At 44.9% G+C, this 11283-nt stretch overlaps 1 protein-coding gene across 2 annotated transcripts in view; it reads left to right on the top strand.

Moving 5' to 3' along the window:
• The first annotated feature begins 3095 nt into the window (after positions 1-3095).
• The window catches only part of LOC143839978 (cystathionine beta-synthase-like protein), a 44092-nt gene continuing 35904 nt past the window's right edge, over positions 3096-11283 (top strand). Inside the window, exon 1 of one of the 2 annotated variants that reach the window (XM_077342815.1) lies at positions 3096-3302. The gene's annotated coding sequence lies outside the window, so the exon portion shown is untranslated. Of the gene's footprint in view, positions 3303-5460; positions 5480-11283 lie in introns of those variants that run through there. The other variant, XM_077342816.1, reaches the window with a different exon arrangement.

Here is an 11283-nt window from a genome sequence, read left to right as displayed (position 1 = left end):
GCGGTGGCTGGATCACCCTCCCCCCCACCAGTCCGCAGCCTAAAAAAAGGTTGCGGACCACTGGTTTAACAGATGAGGTGGACATTTGGTCATTGGTGGTGCAGTTTCCTGGTAGTTGGGTCGGATTTGGGGTCCTCGTCAATGGTCTTCTCCAACAGCCTGGTGGAAGAGCTCCATTTTGCAGGTCCTACAGAACTGTTTGAGTTCCAATAGGGCCTTGATCTCACTGGGGAGATCATTCCACCAGGTTCAGGCTGTGGAGAAGGCTCTGGCTCTGAGGGCAGACATTTCTTTTGGGTCATGGATTACTAGAGCAAGTCACTCTTCACTGAGTATAGACAGACAGTGTCCTGTTTTGTGCATCACAAATAAAAATTTTTCCCTTAAAAGGGCGAGGGGACACCTGCATTCCAATTTGCTAAACTTTCCCTGATTGTTTACTGTGAGGGAGATGTGTGACTACAAGAAGCATAAACTTTTTATGTAGCCACGAGTCACAGGTACTATCAGTGCTGTTAGGTGGCATCTGCAAAGCATGAACAAAATGCCAATGCTCTGGGAAAATGGCAGTGAGAGCTTGTGGGATCAGGTGTCCAGTGTTACGTATTGAACGATGAAGTCCTGGGGAATATAGCTTGATTTACAGTCCTATAACTGTTACACATCGCACCTTCTATAGAAATCAGGATGGTGGGCACTGTGTTCCCAAGAAGTCAGCCATTGAAGCGGTGATGAGACACTATTTTCCTTCACCAGGGTTTTTGTATGATGTGACTTCCAGCCATATTTTGAGACCTAGTGCAGTCATGGGCAAATAATCAGGTTCAATTCCCCATTTGTGAAATGTGAATAGACATCTGGATTTATTAGTGCAAAAACTACATAAATTTTAACATCAGTGGTATTAAGATATTTTTATGTATGACTACTGGAGCTCATAACTTTTTTACATTCCTTAATACTGAGTGTACTTAATATGCAGTGCGGATTGCCAAAGGTGTACCCTGACTGCAGCCTGATTTTTGAAAAGTGGTAAGTTGCAACTGAAGAAAAAATATTACTAGGTTTTTTTTCCCAGTCAACTTTTTCTTCCACTGTTTGAATGTATACATGTGAATGGGTTGCCACAAGTCCAAGTCACAGGCCTACACTTCATCCTACCTGACCCAGTTTTCTATCACGCATGCTAGGTTGTGTGTAATCATAAGGTTTTCAGTGTTGTAATACAAGAAAGTTCTCAGTGGACTGACATTTTTCTTTTAAAGTACATCCTGACTAACCTACAGTCCCCAAAGGCCTACCCCTCCTGACATGAAGCCACGAGCCTGTTCAGCTTTCTCCCAAAGTGCTTGCTTGCTGTGTCCTCTCATAAAATGGCAGGATGGTCTTCAGCAACTACCCTTGGAATAGTATACCAGAGGAATGTATAGAAAAGTTTGGTTTCTTATGCCAGAGGAATGTAGTTGGTTGAAAGTTACTCTTTGTGGCCCATTGCAGTCTGGCATATTAACATTTTGGTAATTGTATATGCAGTATGTTTTTGTAAATTGCATTGGGCCACTTGTGGATGAAAAGGTAGAAATGAATTCTGTAGATAGATTTCCTGTGGGTTTCTCCTTGCTGCAAACTCTGAAAATACAGGGGCAGGAGTATTCACTAACTCATCCCCAGAATGATCGTGGTGCAATATGCAAAGATGAGCTGTTATTCAACATGACTTCAGATTTATCACCAAAGGTGATGACTCAGTTTCCTTCTCTCTTAAGCTATATACCCAAAGTATATATGTATTTCTGGATAAGTGCCAGAGATGCTGCTTATTGGAAGAATTCAGCCCAGCCCCCAGGTTCCTTCCATGAACTTCTGCTGACACTGCTACATTGTTTTTAAAGAAGAGCAATACTTGTTCACTGATGTCTGATGCTATTTGGTCATTCCATTGATACCTGAAAGATCAGCAAGCAATGTATGTGCACATAAGGGAAAGATGGGTTAGAAATTGCCTCTTCCTTTCCTTTCCGCCTAGGTTTACCTTTGCCTTAGCTTCCTGTATGAACAGCCCCAGTCCTAAACAAATAGTGGGGTGGCAATTAGTTATTTAGTAATTATAGTTGTACAAAAGGGAAATTCTTGATTGGGTTTTTTGCCTTTAAAAATTCTAGTATTCTGTAGATGCTTGCAAGAAATGTAATTTCCCCCGCGTCCTCACTTCCATGGTCTTCCTAAGCACAATATTGGTTAGGCTATTGTATTATTCATACTATTGAATGACTAGTGTCTGTGGGTGTTGGAGTAGGCTCAAGGAGACCCAAGTTCCAATCCCTGCTTGTGATTATATTCACTGGGTGACCCCTTTGTCAACCTTATCTAACACACAGGTAGTTGTAAGGAGGGGAGGCAGTTCCTGAGTTCCTTGGAAGAAAGATGGGAGCCACAAATCAATATAACTGCTTTTCTTTTTTGGTCTATTTGAAGCATCTGTTATTCGTGTCTTTTTGTTGCTTGCCGTTTTCAAGTGATTTTTGAACACAAATTCCTGTGAAGCAGTTGTCTATCCTGTTCACCTCTGCTCTGAATCTCAACAATACTGTAAAGTTGCCCTGGAGACCTGTACCGGTCTTTTACTAAGATTGAGTAGGAGACCACTGTGAAAGCTTAGGGATCCCATGGAATTATACCTCATCTCCAAGTAAGAGAGATCAGTTCCCCAGGAAAAAATGTCTGTTTTGGAGGATGGACTTCATAGTGTTTTACTCCACTGAGGTCCCTGCCCACCACAAAGTTTCCAGATATTTCCCATCTCAGAGCTAGTGCCCCTATGAAAGCCAATGGCTCTCCACCATGGGCATACTTTCGCCTCACGCCTCCATACCTCCCCCCCCCCCCCGATTGGATCCACATCTAGTTTGCACAGGGAGACTTAGGTGTGGATTCCCTCCCCCGCCCCCAAAGGTGGGCAAGGTCAAACCGCCTCAGCAATAACGCCTTTTAGGAGCGGCTCCCGCCCTAACCCAGAGGCAGCAGCCAAGGCTGCAGTAGATCCCGTCTGCAGGAAATCCGGTCTGCCGCGAAAGAGCTCCCGCTCGTTTCGGCTCCTGGCGCAGGCGGCTGAACTGACACGCCGCCTTCTCATTGGAGGGGTGTGTCCCCCTACGCCCCCGCCCCGGCCAATCAGCGTCTGGTTCCTTTCCCAAAGATACGGGGCGCTGCGAGCGGCTCCTCGCTCCGGCTGGAAGCCTCGCAGGCACCGGCACGGTCGCTCTGATCCCGGGCAGGCTGCTGTGGCTGCCCCTCCTTGCCGCGTAAGTAGCAGCAAAGCCAAGCAAGAGGGCGCCGGGAGGGATGGAGGGCTGCGCAACCCCACCCCGGGCTTCCCCTTTGTTAAGCGGCGTGGCTCCGTCTCTTCTCGGCCGCCCTTCTCCTGAGGGCGGCATGCCGCAGGTGAACGCGAGGCGGCGAGGTTTTGCGCAGCGCTGCGTTGGGTGAAAAGTGAGACGTACGGAAAGGTCTTCCCTGGGCTTTAGGGATGCCGCCTCGGCGCGATGCCGGGGGCTCCTCCTGGCTTCGCCTTCCCGCTTGCTCTGGTCGCTCGCCGCCTCCAACTAACCCTTCTCCCGCCCCCCCCCCCCGGGTGAGGTGATGGGAGTCAAAAGGCCGCCCAAACAAAGACGAGTTTCTGCTTGTGTGAGATCCCTTTTAAAGGAAAGAGCACGGCGCTCCCTCGATCAACATTCAGAAGAAAAGATGTGCTCTCCCGACTCACTATGGCATTGGGTGACGTGTTTTTACCAATCGCTAGGGCTTTGATTGCTGGGGGGTAAACGGTCATGACTGGGGAAGGCACTGGCAAACCACCCCGTATTGAGTCTGCCATGAAAACGCTAGAGGGCGTCACCCCAAGGGTCAGACATGACTCGGTGCTTGCACAGGGGATACCTTTACCTTAGGGCTTTTCTGCGCTCTTGTTCCCAGGCCACATATTAACAAACTGCTCGTGAATGGTGCCTCTGATGCTATCCTGTGAGCATCTATTCATAAGGAAGCTTCACTTGGTTCACTGTAGCTGACTTCTAAGATTACACAGGAATGCAGTCAGTCAGGGAAGTAGTCGGACTTGCTCCTGAATAAACCTTCACTGAGTCAGTATACAAGGTGTCTTCCTTAATGTTGCACACTCGCTGAACCCAAGGGGACCGACTTCTGAGTACAGTTGCATAGGATTGGGTTGTCCTTGAGCCTCATCATAATTTTCATGTGATAAACAAATGTTCATATGCAAAGTGGAAGAGGCTCATTTGCAGACCATATTCAAACTTTCATTGTGCACGTAATGGACAGATTACAGTGCAAATGCCCTTACCTTATGATGCATCACTTAAATGTTACTAATCTAAATTGTGGTATTTTTTGACCACTGTGGTGTTGGTGTTTGTTTGTGTTTGCATCCAAAGCTCAAATACTAAACATGCAAAAAAGGGAAATTATTTAAATATTTCTTAATGCATAAGACAGTTAAATGAAAATAGTCTCATCTTAGTCCCTGTCTTGCTGAAATACCCCCCAGCGGATGCATGGGCTTCAGAAAGTGGATCTGCTTAGGGTATCTTGTGCAAACTCAGGTTACAAATAGCTTTTGCATATAGGGTGGCTGGATAGCTTTTTCAAATGGATACAGATCCGAGGTCAAAAAGTGCTGGAGACAGTTCTCATCTGGCAAAATTCCAGAGATTCTTGTTGGTTCCTCTTTCTTAAAGCTGCCTGTTCAGAATTCCTTCCCCATTATAATTGGAAGGTAATGTTCTCAGGAGGCACAAACATGACCAACCTTTGTTGCTGGTGAACAAATGGTATTAACTATTTGATGCATAGTCCTCCAAATCGGATCAGTATCCTTTGTGTTTCCTATGCATTTTGTGAATGAGCAGGCATGCTTAGGAAGCAATAGGAAAGGAATGGTCCCAGCAATGAAGTATTCTGAGAATTGCTTTTCAGACATGGGTAATCCCAATTTGATGCAGCTGATTACTTCATTAATTCAGCACCTGCTATAATTTTATTATGCCCCCACCCCAACCAGTCATACATGTAGCAAAATTCACCCACAGTCTCTGCCTTTCTGGGAGATCCCCAGATATACAGAAAGCCATGCTTTTGTACATCAGCCAGAGGTGGGGCAGAGAGCCAAATGAGAACAGAATGTTTCTGGAGCAAGGAATATTAAAGGGGGAGATAGGAGAGAAAGAGAGAGTGTGTCACTTGCTTATGCCCTTAAGAGTTTATATCAGACTTTTTCAACCTTTTGACCATGGAGGTACTGCTGAAATATTCTTCAGGCTTCAAGGTGCCAGGAAATGATGTCTGTTGGCCACTCCTCCCTGCCATGCCCCCGAAGTGAGAGGAGCCTCGTCTGCAACGGTTTTCAGTGGCCAGGGCCCCTCCACATACTACCCACTCCAGGTCCATCATTGGCCAAATAAAGGTAGACATTTTTTAAAATTAAAACTCCCCCCCCCCATTGCTTGGAGCTAAAAATGGAGACACAGGGGGGAGAGTTCTTCCCAATTGCCCTTTTGAACCCCCAAAGTACCATTGAGGGGCCTCTGTTGTACCATGTGGTACCACAGTACTATGGTTGGGAAGCCTTGTTTTAGAGATTTCCTGCAGATTTCCCAGGTTCTCCACCACCACCTGTTAGCCCCAGCTTAGTTAGCATCCTGCCAGCTGATGAAACAGGATCACTTTGTGGAAAGGGGGTGACTTCTAGATATCCAGGAAACAATTCAGATATGCAAACACAGACACATAAAATAGAATTTTGGAAGCATGAGCATAGAGAGTTGTTAAGCAGAATGGAAGCAAGCATCCTCCACTCCCAAGTCCGGTCCCCAATTCTCCCATGTTCTGTTCACTTCAGTGAATGGATGTACATCCTGCATGTATGTGTGTGTGTGTGTGTGCAATGTGTGTGGCTGTATGCAGTCTGGGCCCAGTGTACCTCAGGGACTGCCTCTCTGCCTACACCCCTCAAAGAGCTCTGCCACCTCCAACTGGCTAGTTATCCCTGACCCCAAGGAAGCCCACTTGACCTCAACCAGGGCCAGAGCCTTCTCTGTTCTTGTCCTCACCTGGTGGAACAAGATCCCAGAGGAGATCAGGGCCATAATGGAAATAAAACAGTTCTGCAGGGCCAGCAAAAGGGAGCTCTTCCGCCCCTGAACCTCCCTCCCATGAATCCATGCACCTGAACTGACCAACTATGTATCTATTTGATTGTTATTCTGTTAAAATGTTATCCTCTTTGTTATTACTGCTACCATTATTGTTATCTCTCTGCCATAATAATTTGCAAGAAAGGTCCAATATGAGTTCATTTTACAAATGAAACTGGGGACCATAACCTGGATAAATATTCAGTTTCAATTACATGTTCAGCTGTACTTGTGTTGAACGTATATGAAATAAAATCACATGTATGCCGTACGTGAATTGTCTGTGAACAGGGATAAGCGCATCCCCCCACATACTATATCAGAGAATTCAGGAATGGCTGCCTATTTCCATACCTCACCATTACAACCACTTTGTGCTGGAAGAGGATTTCCCATCAACCTCCCTCTTGTAACTTCAGTCAGAATTTTCTAGTAACACAGGAAGTAGGAACATTATTTATATTATTGGTATTATTATGAATTGCCACAGTTGGATATTTGACTGGTAGATGGTTTGTGCAATTTGAGATCTAGCCAAATTCTTGGGAAATGTAAGTGTATCTTCACAGAATTCTTACTGTTCTCAGCAACAGTCTTCTGGAACTGACCTGGTGTTATTTGCTCAGTGCCCAGAATGTCATGAATTTCTGGCTGATAGTAAGTCAAGCTTCTTGCAAAGATTCTAGTCCAATGTAGCTGCAACTTTATCATGATGTCCTTCATAGTCAGTTTCAGCAATTTTACTGCAGGCACTGAGCATGTGATCAAGTGCCTCATCCTTAGTCTTGCAACGTCGACATTTGCTGTCATAACTGGTCTTCTGAGTTCTGGATTTCATACTATTAGTTTTGAGTGCCTGGTCTTGTGCATCTAGAATGAGTGCTTCCCTTTCTTCAAGTGCCCATTTTGGAAGGGTGTTTTCATTATCAACTTTGGTCTCTATATCTTTCAAATAATGGCCATGCAAGGGCTTTTGTTTTCCATTGTCAAAGTGAATTTTGATTGCAATCCTTTTGGAATCTGCTTTGGTTTCTGTAATCATAAATTACTCTGCCCTTTACATTTTAATATGATTATATTATTATTACTAGTTCTATTAAGGCAGCAGACATGCAGTCTGAAAGCTCTGCCTATGAGGCTGGGAGTTCAATCCCAGCAGCCGGCTCAAGGTTGACTCAGCCTTCCATCCTTCCGAAGTCGGTAAAATGAGTACCCAGCTTGCTGGGGGGTACACAGTAATGACTGGGGAAGGGAATGGCAAACCACCCCGTATTGAGTCTGCCATGAAAACGCTAGAGGACGTCACCCCAAGGGTCAGACATGACCCGGTGCTTGCACAGGGGATACCATTACCTTATTACTACAATGCTGTTCAATAAGTATGAAGTAAGTTTCTCATAACCTTTGAGTCCTGTTCAACAAAAAGCAAATCCCAGCATGAATATAACATGTAATTGGGACTGAATGAAATAATTGCGAAGGTTGCTGGAACATGTTTTATATGATTATTGTAGCTGCAAAGAAATTCTGTTTTGTGGATTGCAACAGACTCTTTGGGTGTCTTGTTTGTGGGAGGGTATGCCTACCATGGAATGTAGGGTCTGAAGGAAAAGGTTGTGGATGTTAACAAAAACCAGTGGGTCACTGATTCATGTACAGGGTAGTGTAATCATAACTTTTAAAGTGTTAAATGTAAGAAAGGCATTATTATTTCTTAAAGCTGTATTGGACACAGAGTATGTTTCATTTTGATAAAAGGAATATATCTTGTAGTATGATTTGCATGTAGAAATGGCACAGCTGTCCTAGATCAGTAGCCTAAATGTCAGTGTTGTGGCATGTTAAAGGCCGATGGATTAATTGCAGCTTAAGCTTTCACAAATGAGACTCCACTTGTTCAGATGGCACATTTTTCAATTTTGAGGTGCCACTTTTTGTTATTTTGGTTACAACGGAATTCCGTTGCTACCCCTGCCTCAGCCCAAGCTTCCAACTTTGAAGCTAAATCACTATTTGATTATAAAATGAATAAACTAAAAATTTTAAATCACTATTTGACTATAAGCCTGATTAATTGGTATGCAAGTTTTGAGAAGTAGTTTGGGTCATTTAACCCTTTTACCTGGGACTGGTTTGCATGTCATTCTGGTGTCTTTATTGGCACAAGCTGTTTTTGTGCCAAGAGATCAGAGTTCTGTTTTTTCCCCCACTTCACACAGTAAAAGTCACTGTCTAGTTCTTTCTGCTCAGTCTCCTTTGAAGCAGTTAGTATCAAACTGTGGACTTCCTATCCACCCACAGCCATGATAAAAGGGATGTATGTTTAGCTATTTCCATATATGTGTGTGTGTGACCAGATGTTAACAATTGTAAAGTAGGGCATTGGGGGTAGGGGGGGAGGCGCGGGCGATTGTGCAGCGGCAATGTAACCAGCAAATAACCCTCGCAGGCGGGGTTTCAGTTCCCTCAGGACGCCTGGCCCCAGGGCTCTTCCTACCGTGCTCGAGGGCCTCTCTGCGGGCCCAGCAGGTGGCAACTCTCTCCTTCAGGACAGGCTCTTTCAGTGCCACAGAGAAGTCGGTGCCCGCCTCCTGCGTGAGTTGCTGCTTCTTCCTCTTCCCGGGCTCTCCAGGCAGGCAGGGATCCCTCCACTCATCCTTCTCTGCTCATGCATCTTCCCGCCTAGAAACTACAAGTACCATTGTGCCCCGCAGAGCATGAGCTGTCCCAATAGGAGCTTGCGTTTCTCTCACGGCTATCCTCATGGGTTGTGGTGTCCACACCAATCGGGTGCTGGCGATGGCAAAGGGAGGGCCTCGCCTGATCTTTCTCAGCAGTCTCTATGGGCTGCCTTTCTATGGTCCCCGGAAGTGTTGCCTGGCGGTTCTGGTGTGGGCTTTGGCGGGTGTGGGACGAAGTGGAGGTGGAGCACAGCTAAGGGAGGCTGAAAGGACTGCAGCAGGACTAGGACTTGATGCTTTTAAACTTTAAAATCGGGACTTTTAATAGGGATACGGGACGCGGGACAATTCATTTAAAAGTATGATTGTCCCGCAGTAATTGGGACGAGTAGTTATATATATATTCTGGTTCAGCCATTCTGCTATCACAATCAGCCCCATGGTATAAAACAATTAAAAAAGACCACTCTAGAGCATCATATTTAGTAAACATAACACGCAATCTTAGAATGGCCCTAACATCTTTGGAGTTTGAAATGATGCCATCAGCCGTGCTCTTTGGATGATATCTCCAAATACTCACAGCCCAACGCCTGTGTATATGTGGAAATTCATATATGGCGGACCTGCCCCACTATGTTTTGGCTTGTCCCCTGTACTCTGAACCCACACCCCACTTCTGATTTTGATAAAGTCACCTATCTGTTATTAGATGTCGACCCCTATATTTCATATAGGGTGGCACTTTTTGCTCTGGCCGCCAGGAAGATCTGAGCCAAAGCTGTTTTACAGGTGTCCCCACCTTGATACACCGTGTTTCTTTTAAATTGTAACTCAGTAGCCCTCGTCTACAATTTTATGTACGCAATATTGGAGAAATATTGTTTTATCCATATATGTACCATATTGTTTTTAATTATGTTTTGTAAGGGCCTTTTGGCTAAACACAATAAATATTATCGTATTCTGGTTCAGCCATTGTGGTTCATGCTTCAGTTACATTTAGACTGGACTATTGTAATGTCCACTATTGGGGCTACCCATGGAAAGTGTTCAGAAGCTGAAACTAGTGCAGAATGCTGTGACTAGACTGCTGGTTGAGGCCAACTATCAGGAGCATGTTATCCCAATTGTTACAGCAATTACACCAGCTAAAAGGTATCCCCTGTGCAAGCACCGAGTCATGTCTGACCCTTGAGGTGACGCCCTCTAGCGTTTTCTTGGCAGACTCAATACGGGGTGGTTTGCCAGTGCCTTCCCCAGTCATTACCGTTTACCCCCCAGCAAGCTGGGTACTCATTTTACCGACCTCGGAAGGATGGAAGGCTGAGTCAACCTTGAGCCGGCTGCTGGGATTGAACTCCCAACCTCATGGGCAGACAGATTCAGACAGCATATCGCTGCCTTACCACTCTGCGCCACAAGAGGCTCTTTGCGCCACAAGAGGCTCTTACACCAGCTACCAGACACCAAATTTGCTACCAAGATTGGTTAAAGTTCCTTTAAAGATATACATAACTATTTGATATCTGAAAGATTTTCTTCTCCCATATATGCCTGACCAGGAATCCAGGGAGAGGTGCTTCTGACTGTCACACCGATTAAGAAGCTCCTCTGTTGAGTACGCAAGATAGGGCCTTTTCAGTGGCAGCCCCATAATTATAAAATAACCTGGTCCCCTCATTTTCGACCATCAGGAAGCAGCTGGAAGACAATTGTATTTAGGACTGCATTTATTTAATTTAGTTTTTGAGATTTCAGACTATTGTCTTTTATGTATTTTATAGTTGTTGTTTTATTTATATTGGAAGCCACAATATAGAAAGGCAGCTAGTAAATATTTTTTTAAAAAGTGCTGTCTGCCCAATCACAACCACTCTTTTATAGCCTCCCATGGCTCTCTGAGGATTGACAAGTGAGATTAAAAGGCTGCACCTTTACTCCATATCAGGGTAAGGTTGTTTTTTCACTGCAATCCTGAGTGGAATAACCCAGGCTAGCCTGATTTTATTAGATCTCAGAAGCCAACAGGGCTAGGAGGCCACCAAGAAAATCTACAGTTGTTACTCAAAGGCATGCAATGGCAAAGCCCCTCTGTATGTCTTTTGAAAACCCTATGGGTCACCATAAATAAGCTACAAATGGCATTTTCAACCCCCAGAGTACCTCTATTGCTTGGGTCAGTCTGAGATTGACATTGCTGCCTGGCTCTGAAGACCCTTTTCTCATTCTGTGCCCAGGCTGGTTAATATTTGGCTTTTAAAATATTATTTCAAGGATTTTGTGTAATGGGGGAATCTTTGTTTTCCTGTTCTTTGGCTTAGTTTTGCACTGTTTTGAAAAAGGGTTTTAAAAGGCTGATTCTGTTGGGCTTTTTTCTTTTGTTCAGAGTT

The sequence above is a fragment of the Paroedura picta genome, chromosome 6 (assembly GCF_049243985.1).
Source record: "Paroedura picta isolate Pp20150507F chromosome 6, Ppicta_v3.0, whole genome shotgun sequence".
NCBI lineage: Eukaryota > Metazoa > Chordata > Lepidosauria > Squamata > Gekkonidae > Paroedura > Paroedura picta.
The sequence above is the reverse complement of the archived record's forward strand: the minus strand, read 5'-3'. Positions and strand labels throughout refer to the sequence as shown.